The following is a 14,058-nucleotide window of genomic DNA, read 5'->3' as shown; positions in this document are numbered from 1 at the left end:
CAACCCCAGCTATTTAAAGGGGAAGTACCCAATGATGGTAAAGCTATAGAAACACCTGTGGAAAATAGTGTTAAAACTGCTTGCCCTCACCTGCACTATCAATGAACACAGAAAAGAATGTTACATTTGAAAAAACGTATATATATATATGTATTTAGGTTTGAATGCTTTTTGAAATATATTAGTACACATATTTAGCCAACACTTCCAACACAGTATTATGTCTTTATAAATGCAGATTCAGAGTTAGCTTTTACAGCAGTACTATGCTTATTATATGTATTTAATATATCCAATGGCTATAAAAAGGATGGGAAAATGTACTCAGATTTTCTTATTAATATTTTTTGACTTGATTCATTGTTTATGCATTTCTTGTTAGGCTTGGTATATGACATTTAATTTTTAAAATTTTAAAATTTTTAATATTTAATAATAAATATAATGAATATAAATGGAATATCTATCCAAAATTCAATAATTCAGAAAAAATATAAATTTCTATATACACTGTAAAGCAATGGACCTGGTTGTAATTCTTGTGAATTAAAACTTAAAACTTAAAACTTAAATAGAAGGGCAAAAGAATTTTTTATATATATATATATATGAGAATATTTAATGTATCAATTATTCAACATAATAAGACATGTCCCATTCTCTATTCAAACCCTGTGGTGCTATTGTTTTAAGTTTATATATCCAAAATAATTCACGTTTAAGCAACAATTTTTGTTTGTTCCCCCCTCTGATGGGTGACTGAATCTTGTCAATGACTTTAACAGTAATATGTGCTATGTGAGTCATATGTGTTTGATTAAAGTGAACTGCTACCGCCGAATCTTTGTTATAATTTTTCGTGTCCCTAATGTGTTCCCTAATTCGCGATCGGAGCTCCCTGGTCGTCTGACCAATGTATTGTAGGGAGCAAAGAGAACATTCTATTAGATAGACCACGAATTCTGTCTTACAGTTTGCATAGAATTCCATATTATATCTTTCATGTGTTGTTGAGCTAGTAAAGGTATCACTTTTTTCTATGACTTCACATGTGATACATGGTCTAGTGCCACATTTATATGTTCCCTTAGTTCTTATCCAATTACTCCCCTGTTTATTTCTTTTTGTTGTATTTACCATACTGGGAACCAACCTGGTTCCCAGTGTAGGGGGCTTTTTAGACACAAATTTGCATGTTTCAAAAATGTTACCCAAAGCTTCATCTTCCTTTAATATATGCAGATGTTTTTTAAGAATAGCCGAAATTTCATTAAATTGTTTGGAATATTCAGTAGTAAAAACAATTTTATCCTTGCTGAAATCCTGATCTGCTCTTTTCTTAGATGTTATTACTTCACTTTGGGTTTTATACTTAATCTTCTCATGCGATTCATTAAGAATTTTCATCGAATATCCTCTCTGCTTTAATCTATTTGTAAGATCAGTACATTGTGTGTTAAATTTCTCATTACAGTTGGTATTTCTTCTCATTCTGATATATTGAGCTTTAGGAATTGATCTGATTAAATGTGGGGGATGACAAGATTTGGCATGGAGTATGGTGTTTCCGGCTGTTGGTTTACGGTATGTGTCGGTTAGTATTATACCTCTTTCTGGATCACCTATGAGTTCTAAATCTAAGAAACAAATTTTATATTGTTGTAATTCACCTGTGAATCTAAGATTTAAGTCATTAGTATTCACATACTCCAAGAAAGTGCTTAATTCAAGTTTATCCTCCACTATAAATATAAGATCATCTATGAATCGCATATACTGGATAATATGCTTTGCAAATGGGTTAAACATGGTGTAAAGGTAAAGATCTTCCCACCATGCTACATACAGGTTGGCAAACGAGGGGGCAAATTTTTACCCCATCGCTGTGCCGCAAACCTGCACGTAATATTCATTATTGAACATGAAAAAATTATGTTTCAATAAAAATTCTATAATTTCACAGAAGAATAATTTGAATTCTAAAGAGTAACGTGTAGCTGTATCTAAAAAGTATCTGATAGCTTTTAATCCTAGTGCATGGGGTATACTTGAATAAAGAGAGGTGGCATCAATAGCCACCCATCTAAACTCCTTATTCCATTCAATGTGTTCCAAACACTTCAACAAATGTGTTGAATCACGTAGATAGCTGTTGAGGCTTTTAACCAAAGGCTGGAGTATAGAATCTACCCATTCAGACAATGGCTCAAACATAGAGCCAATGCCTGAAATGATAGGTCTCCCTGGAGGAGAGGTCATGTTTTTATGTGTTTTAGGCACATGATGGAATATAGGCACTAAAGGATAATCCGGTATCATATTTTTTACCTGTTCTTCAGTGAAGACATTGATAGCTATACCCTGTTCAACTATAGAATGTAATTTAGCCTTAAATATCTGTGATGGATTTCTATCCAGCTTTCTGTATGTTTTAGTGTCTGACAGTTGTCTGTAAGCCTCCTTGCAGTAGTAGTCTTTATCAAGGACTACTACATTACCACCTTTATCAGATGTTCTTATCACAATACTATCATTCTGTTGTAATTTTTGTAGTGCTTTAAATTCTGCTTTTGTAAGGTTTGGTTTCCCAAAGGTGCCCTTTGTTTTTATCTGCATTTCTAAATCTAACAAATCCTTCTGGACTCTCCTCTGGTACATATTTATATATGGGCCCCTAAAGTTAGTGGGATAGAACTCAGATTTCCCCCTCTTGGGCGGCTGTATATCACGGTCCTCTGGACCATAGTTATCTTCTAGAGATTTCAATTCATTTAGTGTTATACAGTCGCCAAATTTTAGGGTCCCCGAGCACATCTCATCTGAAATTCTATGATCAACCATTGAATCTGGATTATCATTCTCACATGCTCCTAAATCTGATTCTTCCTTTTGCAAATTAAAAAAGCGTTTTAATGTCAATTTTCTAACAAATTTGTTAATGTCAATGATAGTTTTGAATGCTGAAAAGGTGTTAGTAGGGGCAAAGCCCATTCCTTTGCTCAGTAGTGATGTTTCTTCCTCTGTAATTTCCAATTTGGACAGATTTAATACCGATAGTCCTTCTTGTGTGATTTTCTTTGAGATTTTCTTGACTCTTCTGCCAGCCCTCCTTGTGCGCCTCCTAAAGGGACAGCTGTTATGTCTTTATCAATAGCTTTAGGACGTTCAGCTGTATCTTCTTCCCCATCCGTGTCACTTCTACTATCACTCAGGACCTGTAACGACAAGAGGGGGCAGGAAGGAAGAAGTATAGACTTAGAAGATTTAGAAGAAGATGAAGTATTAGAATAGAGAGGTGGTGAAGAGGGGGGAGAGAGAGATCTTGGCCCCACAGGCCCAGAGGAACCGCTTCCATCAGACACATATGATTCCTGATCTGAAGTATCAGTTGAAGAAAAGGCAACTTTTCTTTTAGACTTGTGCTTCAAAATTGGCTTTGGAATAACAACTTCAGCATTTTCTGTGGATAATGCTTGATTCTTTTTGCCTCCTTGTGGCCGAAAGGACCTTCTTCTTGGTCTGTTCTGAAATCTTGACCAATTGTACACCTTGTTATTGAGGTAGTCCTCCATGTCTCTGTTGAATTTGTTGCCTTTTCTCTGTGCCAGTTCCCCATCTGTTTTTTCAATTTTCGCTTTTAGATTTCTTTTAAATTCTCCATATTTAGTATCTGATTTCATGGTTTTCAGATCCACTTTGATGTCATCAATTTTAGATTTGAGATTGTCTCTCTTTATGGTTTTGCTTCTAATAACAATGTCCATAAGTGTTAGTGAACACTTAGTTAGTGCTTCATTCTATTCTGTCTGGAGGTCTGGATTTCCTAAGTCAAAGGAGGGATATTTTTTGATTCTCAGACCCCTTGGTACTCTTGTAGCTTTAATATAATGATTGAAAGAAACAACATCCCACATTAATCTGAGATCTGTTAATAAAAGTCTCTCTAATTTGATAAATTGACTCTTTATATCACTCTGACCCCCTCCAGAGTGTTCAGCAGTATTAAAGATGGTATCAAAGAAACTTTGGCGGTGTTGTACATTGAAAAATGATTTGTGAGAGCTTGCACCCTCCTTTTCCATATTGATAGATAGTGCTGTGTGAGGGTTAAAACCAAAAACTCTGCTGCAATACCCTGTATTGACTCTGCTATGCCCCTATTGAAAGTGCTCCACTATTAACCCACATATAAGTGAAAAATAGAACTGCTATTTATAATGTGCTGTTTTGTGGTTATGTTAATAACAATCTTCTTAGATAAGTTAGTCCATAAAAGACAAAGCCTGTTTGTTGTGCAATCAAATGTGAGCCGTCGCTCCTGCTGCACATTAAAGGCATATAAATATAACCAAAAAAAACGTTTTTTTCTTTTTTCTCTTAAACAATAAATTCAGCAGTATCTGTTAAGCAGTTATTTGACAAAAAAGTTCACTTACTACAAATCCATTTGTTCGTTTCGGACCGAGCTGGTTACTGGAATACTCCTCTTGAAACTATCACGAACGGCGTACCGCTTCAGGCCCTGAACCGGCTTCAACCGGAAGTAAGTGGGAAAAATAGTAGTGGAGCATGAGAAGATTAAGTATAAAACCCAAAGTGAAGTAATAACATCTAAGAAAAGAGCAGATCAGGATTTCAGCAAGGATAAAATTGTTTTTACTACTGAATATTCCAAACAATTTAATGAAATTTCGGCTATTCTTAAAAAACATCTGCATATATTAAAGGAAGATGAAGCTTTGGGTAACATTTTTGAAACATGCAAATTTGTGTCTAAAAAGCCCCCTACACTGGGAACCAGGTTGGTTCCCAGTATGGTAAATACAACAAAAAGAAATAAACAGGGGAGTAATTGGATAAGAACTAAGGGAACATATAAATGTGGCACTAGACCATGTATCACATGTGAAGTCATAGAAAAAAGTGATACCTTTACTAGCTCAACAACACATGAAAGATATAATATGGAATTCTATGCAAACTGTAAGACAGAATTCGTGGTCTATCTAATAGAATGTTCTCTTTGCTCCCTACAATACATTGGTCAGACGACCAGGGAGCTCCGATCGCGAATTAGGGAACACATTAGGGACACGAAAAATTATAACAAAGATTCGGCGGTAGCAGTTCACTTTAATCAAACACATATGACTCACATAGCACATATTACTGTTAAAGTCATTGACAAGATTCAGTCACCCATCAGAGGGGGGAACAAACAAAAATTGTTGCTTAAACGTGAATTATTTTGGATATATAAACTTAAAACAATAGCACCACAGGGTTTGAATAGAGAATGGGACATGTCTTATTATGTTGAATAATTGATACATTAAATATTCTCATATATATATATATAAAAAATTCTTTTGCCCTTCTATTTAAGTTTTAAGTTTTAAGTTTTAATTCACAAGAATTACAACCAGGTCCATTGCTTTACAGTGTATATAGAAATTTATATTTTTTCTGAATTATTGAATTTTGGATAGATATTCCATTTATATTCATTATATTTATTATTAAATATTAAAAATTTAAAAATTTTAAAAATTAAATGTCATATACCAAGCCTAACAAGAAATGCATAAACAATGAATCAAGTCAAAAAATATTAATAAGAAAATCTGAGTACATTTTCCCATCCTTTTTATAGCCATTGGATATATTAAATACATATAATAAGCATAGTACTGCTGTAAAAGCTAACTCTGAATCTGCATTTGTAAAGACATAATACTGTGTTGGAAGTGTTGGCTAAATATGTGTACTAATATATTTCAAAAAGCATTCAAACCTAAATACATATATATATATATATACGTTTTTTCAAATGTAACATTCTTTTCTGTGTTCATTGATAGTGCAGGTGAGGGCAAGCAGTTTTAACACTATTTTCCACAGGTGTTTCTATAGCTTTACCATCATTGGGTACTTCCCCTTTAAATAGCTGGGGTTGTACTATCACATCACACTCCTATGATTAAGTGCCGAGCATAGGCACGAAACATGTAAGGAGGGTTTTTTTCTACTGCTACCCTTGTACTTTTTGCCATATTGGCTTTTTAACATATGTTCAAATAAAGTATTTTATTTTTAATCTATATATTTTTTTCTCTGCTTGTTGCTGCCGTAATTCCTTTGTTCTTTTGCATTTACAAGCAGCGGAACCGGCTGCTATTAGCGGCGTGCACCCCCAGTGCTCCACTACTATTTTTCCCACTTACTTCCGGATAAATATTATTAACCCCTAATCTGCTGTCCCTAACATCGCCGCAACCTACATTACTGTTACTAACCCCTAATCCGCTGTCCCTAACATCGCCGCCACTATACTAAAGTTATTAACCCCTAAACCTAACCCTAAGTCTAACCCTAACACCCCTAACTTTAATATAATTAAAATAAATCTAAATAAAAATTACAATTAATACCTAAATAATTCCTATTTAAAACGAAATACTTACCTGTAAAATAAACCCTAAGCTAGCTACAATATAACTAATAGTTACATTGTATCTATCTTAGGTTTTATTTTTATTTTACAAGCAAGTTTGTATTTATTTTAACTAGGTAGACTAGTTAGTAAATAGTTATTAACTATTTATTTACTAACTACCTAGTTAAAATAACTACAAATTTACCTGTAAAATATAACCTAACCTGAGTTACACTAACGCCTAACCTTACACTACAATTAAATACATTACATTAATTAAATACAATTAACTAAATTACAAAAAAAAACACTAAATTACACAAAATATAAAAGAATTTATAAAATATTTAAACTAATTACACCTTATCTAATAGCCCTATCAAAATAAAAAAGCCCCCCAAAATAAGAAAAACCCTAGCCTACAATAAACTACCAATGGCCCTTAAAAGGGCCTTTTGCGGGGCATTGCCCCACAGAAATCAGCTCTTTTACCTGTAAAAAAATAATACAAACAACCCCCCAACAGTAAAACCCACCACCCACACAACCAAACCCCCAAAATAAAATCCTAACTAAAAAAACTAAGCTCCCCATTGCCCTGAAAAGGGCATTTGTATGGGCATTGCCCTTAAAAGGGCATTTAGCTCTTTTTCCCAAACCCTAAGATAAAAATAAAACCCACCCAATAAACCCTTAAAAAAAACCTAACACTAATCCCCGAAGATCCACTTTCAGTTTTTGAAGACCCGACATCCATCCTAAAAGAAGTGTCAGAAGTCCTCATCGAAGCCGGCAGAAGTCTTCATCCAAGTGGGCCGAAGTCTTCATCCAACCGAGCAGAATTCTTCATCCAGACGGCATCTTCTATCTTCATCCATCCGGCGTGGAGCGGCTCCATCTTCAAGACATCCGGCGCAGAGCATTCTCTTCAATCGACATCTCTTCCAGAATGAAGGTTCCTTTAAAGGGACAGTTTACTCAAAAATGTTCTCCCCTTTAATTTGTTTCCATTGATCCACTTTACCTGCTGGAGTGTATTACATTGTTTACAAGTAGCTCCTTTACCCTTATATTGCATTTTAAATAGTTGATTTAGCGTGTGGTATCCCCACCTATTCTGAAAGTTTGTGGCCGCTATATATAAGCTTTGTAAACACAGCCAGCAGAATGAATTACACTTCCAGTGGGGTATAGCAGAGATAAGGTAATAACATGTTGATTTTCCATTGTTCTCTCCAAGTATTGATGATTGGTTTACAGACAGATATAAGATAAAGAAGCATTTATACGTGCACAATGTGATAAAGTAATGAGATCTGATTATACCTACAAGCTCCCATTTTATTAGGTTGTGGCTTCAAAACACAAAACCAGACCTTTAATATACACAAAAAAACCTTAAAAAGCTAATTTTCATAATTTTTTTACTCTGCAGTTGGTAAATAAAGCAATTGTAAATTGTTAGGGGAAAAATTATTTTTCAGTATACTGTCCCTTTAAGGGATGTCATCCAAGATGGCGTCTCTTGAATTCCGATTAGCTGATAGAATTCTATCAGCCAATCGTAATTAAAGGGTAAAAAATCCTATTGGCTGATGCAATCAGCCAATAGGATTGAGCTTTAATCCTATTGGCTGATCTAATTTTTTAAGGGTTTATTGGGTGGGTTTTATTTTAAGAGGACTAATAAGAGGGCATTGCCACCAAATGTGTGACATGTGATTAACATCTCCAGCATCTATCGCTAGTTGATTTAAAGAGCTTATGGAGTCTGTGGGGCATAAAAAACCATCTATGTAGGATTTTAATATTCATCTCTATAATTTTCCTCGAGACTGACACCTTTGTTAAATTAGTAAAGATGTGGTTAATATCACCTTGTTTTAAAGGTATATCTAGTTCATCCCTCCATCTCTCTATGTAGTAAGGGTGTTGTCCCAGTAATTTTTGTTGTAGTATGTTGTAAATTAATGAAAGAGAACCTCGTATCGGGGTCGCAGAGGTGCAACATTTTTTTAAATTCGTTAGATTTCTAAGTAAATTCAACTTTTCCGGATGTTTATTTATATAGGAATGACATTGTGTTAGCAGAAACCAATTTGTAAAAATGCCCCAGTCCCATAATTTAATTGTTTTTTAAATATAGTGTAAATTTATTTTAATCCTGCCATAAAATCAGAATAAAAACAGTATTAATTTAAAAAAAAAAAATAGGCAATAGGTCAGAAAAGGTTTATAAAAAGTTACAAGCAGTAAGAAACAGCATAAAACCAAATCCAATGGAAATGTTTTCATATAATGTTAGAGTGCAATTACAGTATAGTCTCAGTTCTTGAAATGCATCCTGCTGACATATCAATGCTAACCCTACTACACATCTTTCCCTAATCAGCTTTAATTGATAACAACTGCAAAACTATGCACTTTATACTAGCATTATGACTAGCCTTGTTGTCTGTAGACTCAATCCATTATTGGTTCCTCCATATAAGGCAAATGGTGGGTGGAGTTTGGCTATTGACAAACAATTGAACAAATTAGTTGTTAATTTGTTTTAGAAAACATTTAGACTTGGCTATGTTATTCTATAGCAACACAACACACTTATCTTCTAATTACAAGGTGCTTATTGTCCCTTTAATTCCTCATTTAAAAAGGACAAACTCCTCAATTTAACCCCTTAATGTCCGAGGACATGCTATGTATGTACTTAGCACGTCCTAAGTCGTGATCGCTTCCAGCCACTTTCAGGGTATTGCAGCGATGCCTCGATATTGAGGCATCGTGCAATACCCTTTAGCCAGTAACCAATGCAGAAAGGGCCACTCTGTGGCCCTCTCTGCATCGCCCAGAAATGGTGCCGATCGTTGGTGGCGTGGGAGAGATAGGAGGAAGGCAGGTGGGAGGCCCATCACTAGGGGTAAGAGGGGGGCAGGAGAGGGGCGGGAGTGGGCAGAAGGGGTGGGAGCAGTTGGGACCGCTATAGCTATGCTACAGAAAAAGTTTTTAGTGAGTGGGAAGGAGGGAGAGGGTGGATATATGTCTTGGGAAAGGGATCTGGGAGGAATAGGGGAATGAGGAGCCGCAGCTACACTACGGAAAACGTTTTTTTATTTCTTTAAAAAAAAAAACATCAGAAACTGGGTACTGGCATAACATGGCGGCTAATAGGTAGAGGGGGAGGGTTAGAGAGCTGTTTGGGGGGATCAGGGATGTTGGAGGGTAAGGGCATATTCTACATTGCAGAATGTATATATATTAAAAAATAAACCTTTTATTTTTATAGTGGCAGACTTTCTGCGGGAGGCTGATCTCTACACTAAAGCTAAAATTAACCCTACAAGCTACCTAATTAACCCCTTCACTGCAGGGCATAATACACGTGTGGTGCGCAGCGGCATTTATCAGCCTTCTAAAAAGCAATGTCAAAGCCATATAGGTCTGCTATTTCTGAACAAAGGGGATCCCAGAGAAGCTGAACAAAATCTCATACCCGTTGTACCCTCTAATAAAAATAAGGGGAAGAAGCAACGTTAAGTATTCTAAAATGGCGCTTACAGTTGAATTAAATCAACACATGGTTATGACTCCCTCTGAAGCCATGACAACTAATACAGCGAAGAAAAGCTCCACACTGACATACCCGGTCTCAGCATTAAAGTTCCTTAAACGACCGCAATGGTCGCCGAGATGGGATCCTCATATTGCTCAGCTCCGGGAACATGAAGGGGACTATTGGAGGATCAGGAAAATAGAGACTTTAAATATTTGTGCAGATAACTCTCTACAGGTTAACAACTTAGATTACAAGCGGCAAGCTAACTTATCTGATATATTGCATGCCCAAACTACAAATGATGGACTACCCAAGACTCAAACACAATACATGGTAAAGAACCCTGATAAGCTTCTACAACGCATGGACACTGGTTTGCTAATCCAGGGCGACTCAGTGGAGAACTTTTTGCGAGAGAAAATAACCAAGCTCAAGCTTTCCTCAGGCGGATAGTGCATAGTTAACAGTCTTTGCCTGCTCTGATCTCAATCATCACAAAAGACTCACTGCTACCTCCATTTTCAGGTTTTATTTAGAGTCTCGCATATAGCATGAAATAATGTTTGATAATGTTATTGTTGGTTTGGTGTTTGGAGTTCTTGATTTTACTAATGTTTGCACTCTCTGACCACACAAGCCTTGCAGCGTTGCTGATATACTTCTAACATGAAATATTACTTTCTCCTCGAATGGCATGCAAGCTTCTATACTGTTTAGTCTGGGTTAGATTTATCCCATTGATAATCTCTTTCGTCCCCAATACCTATGAGGTTAATAAATATAGGCTAATAGAAATATTCAAACTAAGTATCCCACTTTACTGCTACATTGGTGACCAAAACTTTTACTGTCATGATATGTAATAACTAGGACAGATGTCACGCAGCATACATAAAATGGAGATATCTGGGACATTAGCTAAGTATTTTAGCTCTAGAAAAGCTCAAATATAAACGTTTTGCTCTGTGATTAGAATGTTATAGTATATACACATGGGAATTTGGAGTGGTCTGGAGGTCACTGTATTTAATATATACTGGTTATTTTAAATCTTTCATACACAAACCCACTATAGTTCTTAACACATAATAGAAGGGTGGAGAAAATCTTACTATTCAGGTAATAATTTTGGCAGACGTTATCACCCTGCATGTTGATAAAGCTACATAGCAAGATGCCCTCGTTCTTTTTTACACTTGATAGATAGCTGTGGGCTCTGGGGGTTGGAGGGGTCCCCCCGGGCAACACATAACTTTCTCTATATAGAAGGTGGGCCTTCAGACTTTAGGATAGGCCAAATAAGATGGCGGTGAGGATATAACAACATAGTCTTGACCAGTGGTCTACGGCCGGGACCACGGGAGAGATATAACTATCACAGCATACCACAACAAGGTCATCTCTGTCATTCATAGATACATACTTGAATTAGTAGCATATCTATCCACCTAAAGTTATCACCCTTTTAGCTTCCCTTGTGGATATAGAAACTCAGCTTATGCCTCCGGTATGACTCTATAGATTATCTAACATGATTTTGAATATGTATTAATCGTAGCTGTTTATTTACTGTTATTTCTTTACAATAGAGAGTTGAACTACTATACATTATAATTGTTCTATGGTAAATGATTGTGTCGTTACGCTTTGTGAATATACTGTGTTTAGCTCCGATCCCAGCATCTGGTTTATAATCTGTTTCTAACATGTCTGTAATGTTTTCATTTTAGCAGGATGCTGACTTTTTCTTTTTTGTTCTTGTTTTTTGTTTTGGCAATATAACATCCCCTGGACTTTGTCATTATCACTTGGAAAGGTCCAAAAGTGATGTCAAACTGGGGAAGAAAATCGAGGACTATAATTTTATATATTTACTTTTGCTAAGACTTAAGAATGCTATTCTATATTATGTCTATATATATAGACTTAGAAGCTTCCAGTTTACCTCTGTTTAAAAGGTTACTGGAACACTCACTGCAGGTGGGAAATTGCAGGCACTTCCCCCTCCCCCTTCCTTTGCATATGAAAAGACTCTACACAAACAGAATCAAGCTGGAGTAGGTATACGTCAGTATTCTCCTAAAACTATGGGACTGGGTTAGGAGTCTAAAAATCAGAGCAATGTTATTTAAAAATAAGCAAAACTATCATTTAAAAAAAACTAAAAAAAAACTGTATGGGCTATATAAATGGATCATCTACAAAACATTTATGCAAAGAAAAATCTTGTGTATAATGTCCCTTTAAGAATGCCTGGGACAAGCATACGGCTATCTTACCAAATAGATAAGTTTATACGTGTTGGAAATATCAGGCAGACTTTCTGGGCCTATGGCTCTTATCTGCCGTCAAAATCTATGTTTCTATGGATACTTGTCAAAGAAAGTTAATGTAGCAGCTGGACACAAACATATGTTCTCTCTACGGTAATAAGGAGACTTTTTTGTTTATATATGCACAGTACTCCAAAAGATCAGCTCAAAAATAAATATTTAATTAGCATTTTATGTGTCATTCTGCAAACACAATTTATATTTGAGAGCACTATGGGTATGCACCAGTTTAAAATGTTTTAAGTATATTTATCTTTTCTACTTTGCTGTGGCCAGTTTAAGGAATAGTCTAGACAAAATTAAAGTTTCATGATTCAGATAGAGCATACAATTTTAATCAACTTTCTAATTTACTCCTATTATCAAATTTTCTTCGTTCTCTTGGAATCTTTATTTTAAAAAGCAGGTTTGTAAGCATAGGAGCCGGACCATTTTTGGTTCAGCACCTAAATAGCACTTTCTGATTGGTGTCTAAATGTATCTACCAATCAGCAAGCCCTACCTGGGTGCTGAACCCAAAATGGGCTGGCTCCTAAGCTTACATTTAAATTAAGATACCAACGGCTAGATTTAGAGTTCTGCGGCCAAAGTGGTGCGTTAGCTACGCTGGCTTTTTTTCTCCCGCACCTTTTAAATACCGCTGGTATTTAGAGTTCACAGAAGGGCTGCGTTAGGCTCCAAAAAGGGAGCGTAGAGCATATTTACCGCCACTGCAACTCTAGATACCAGCGTTGCTTACGGACGCGGCCAGCTTCAAAAACGTGCTCGTGCACGATTCCCCCATAGGAAACAATGGGGCCGTTTGAGCTGAAAAAAACCTAACACCTGCAAAAAAGCAGCGTTCAGCTCCTAACGCAGCTACATTGTTTCCTATGGGGAAACACTTCCTAAGTCTGCACCTAACACCCTAACATGAACCCCGAGTCTAAACACCCCTAACCTTACACTTATTAACCCCTAATCTGCCACCCCCGCTATCGCTGACCCCTGCATATTATTATTAACCCCTAATCTGCCGATCCGTACACCGCCACCAGCTACGTTATCCCTATGTACCCCTAATCTGCTGCCCCTAACGTCGCCTCCACCTACCTACAATAATTAACCCCTAATCTGCCGACCGGAGCTCACCGCTACTATAATAAATGTATTAACCACTAATCCGCCTCACTCCCGCCTCAATAACCCTATAATAAATAGTATTAACCCCTAATCTGCTCTCCCTAACATCGCCGACACCTAACTTCAAGTATTAACCCCTAATCTGCCGACCGGAGCTCACCGCTACTCTACTAAATTTTTTAACCCCTAAATCTAAGTCTAACCCTAACCCTAACACCCCCCTAAGTTAAATATCATTTTTATCTAACGAAATAAATTAACTCTTATTAAATAAATTATTCCTATTTAAATCTAAATACTTACTTGTAAAATAAACCCTAATATAGCTACAATATAAATTATAATTATATTGTAGCTATTTTAGGATTAATATTTATTTTACAGGCAACTTTGTAATTATTTTAACCAGGTACAATAGCTATTAAATAGTTAATAACAATTTAATAGTTACCTAGTTAAAATAATTACAAAATTACCTGTAAAATAAATCCTAACCTAAGTTACAATTAAACCTAACACTACACTATCAATAAATAAATTAAATAAAATACCTACAATTATCTACAATTAAACCTAACACTACACTATCAATAAATTAATTAAATACAATA

Source organism: Bombina bombina, chromosome 4 (genome assembly GCF_027579735.1).
Source record: "Bombina bombina isolate aBomBom1 chromosome 4, aBomBom1.pri, whole genome shotgun sequence".
Lineage (NCBI taxonomy): Eukaryota > Metazoa > Chordata > Amphibia > Anura > Bombinatoridae > Bombina > Bombina bombina.
Note: the sequence above shows the minus strand (reverse complement) of the source record.